The 1361-nt window shown below is 43.6% G+C and overlaps 1 long non-coding RNA gene across 2 annotated transcripts; it reads left to right on the top strand.

Annotated features, from left to right (window-relative positions):
• The first annotated feature begins 464 nt into the window (after nucleotides 1-464).
• LOC141819332 (uncharacterized) lies at nucleotides 465-932 on the top strand. Of its 2 annotated transcripts, none has more exons than XR_012601049.1 (3): nucleotides 465-543; nucleotides 605-718; nucleotides 873-932. It is a non-coding gene; the product is annotated as an uncharacterized LOC141819332 (long non-coding RNA). The 2 variants fall into 2 exon arrangements; XR_012601050.1 differs by having other exon boundaries at nucleotides 471-543; nucleotides 618-718.
• The last annotated feature ends 429 nt before the right edge of the window (nucleotides 933-1361 follow it).

The raw sequence follows: 1361 nt of genomic DNA, 5'->3' as shown, positions 1-1361 counted from the left end.
CAGATCCTCAGCCTTCTCCATCGCACCCTAGCCGCACATCTCACGCGACGCCGCCGTGTGGAGGTGAAGCCGACGCCTCCGCTGTCCGAGCTTCACTTCTTCCCCGAGCTTCTTCTTCGCCGCGACCTCACTGCGGTTGCCAGCCGACGGTGCTAGCCGTTTGCCCCCGATCGTGAGCCACCTCTCGCGTGCTTCCTCTTCCGAACGTGGTCTGCATCTCCGCCGACGCCGAAAGGAGGCCTCAGCGGACACGGAAGCTAGAGCTAGAGGAATCGCCGGTAAGTCCTGGCGATTTTGGTGGTATTCTCCTGATTTCCTTAGATTTGATTGAGCTTTTGGGATTTGAGATTTGGAAGTTAGATTGGTTGGATTCTTGGTTCGGTTGGAGCTTGGTTTCTTCCTCCTGCCGACACGGGACGATCTAACCTTGGTTTGCTGTTTTCTCCGCTGAGCCGGAGATTAGCTGGCCGACGCTGCTGTGATTCCTTGTTTGGTTAATTGCTGGTCGACGCTACGGTGAGCTAGGGCATTCTATAAGAATCAGTAAGTAGCATGGTTAAATTATGTTACCCTGGGATTTGGAATGTTGATTCTCGATTTTTAGATGGGATTCACAGTTTCTTAATTGGATCGGTGGAGTTGTTGGTTGTTGGCAGCTAGGAGGAAGGAAATAATTGGAAACAACCGGATCTAGGGATTGGTGTGGACCAGCAGTAAGGTAAGGGTGTTGTATTGTTTTAATAGGTTAATGATAAGGAATGAAATTGCTAGAAGTATGGATTATGGATTAGGCTAATTTTGATTACAGTAAAATTAACCTTAAGGTTGGTGAGGACTATGTGATGGTTGGTAAATATTATTCATTTTTACAGGACCTTGAGTGATTGCAGATAGTTGGATTTCTTTACGAGTATACGCATCGTATCTCGGAAAGGCGGGTACCTTGACTTATCTTTTATAGATATGTCTTATTGATATGTGTAATTTGCTAGCTATCAGTAATTTCATGTTTCTGTTCCTACCTATCTACATGCTTCTTGGATCAGATTGTGATATTGGTTATTACTGTTACCTGCTAGTATTCAGATACCTGTTCATATTGTGTTTCTCAGTATTCCGTTATCTTGATTACATCTGATACCCTTGCCATGTTTAGTTATCTGATACTTATTGATTTCTTTGATACCACCTGATACCTGTTCACATGTCTTAGCTTGGTTTATTTTATTATGTATTGATTATACTAGACGTGAGATTTTATACCATTCTGATTATGAGAGCATATGACATGAACTTGTAGATGGATAGGTGGTGCATGGATCATACTTATGGATATGTAGTTGGATTATGATGCATGGACT

Source organism: Curcuma longa, unplaced genomic scaffold (genome assembly GCF_044706935.1).
Source record: "Curcuma longa cultivar G26 ecotype Majalengka, Jawa Barat unplaced genomic scaffold, ITB_CL_G26_1.1 contig_3326, whole genome shotgun sequence".
NCBI lineage: Eukaryota > Viridiplantae > Streptophyta > Magnoliopsida > Zingiberales > Zingiberaceae > Curcuma > Curcuma longa.
The sequence above is the reverse complement of the archived record's forward strand: the minus strand, read 5'-3'. Positions and strand labels throughout refer to the sequence as shown.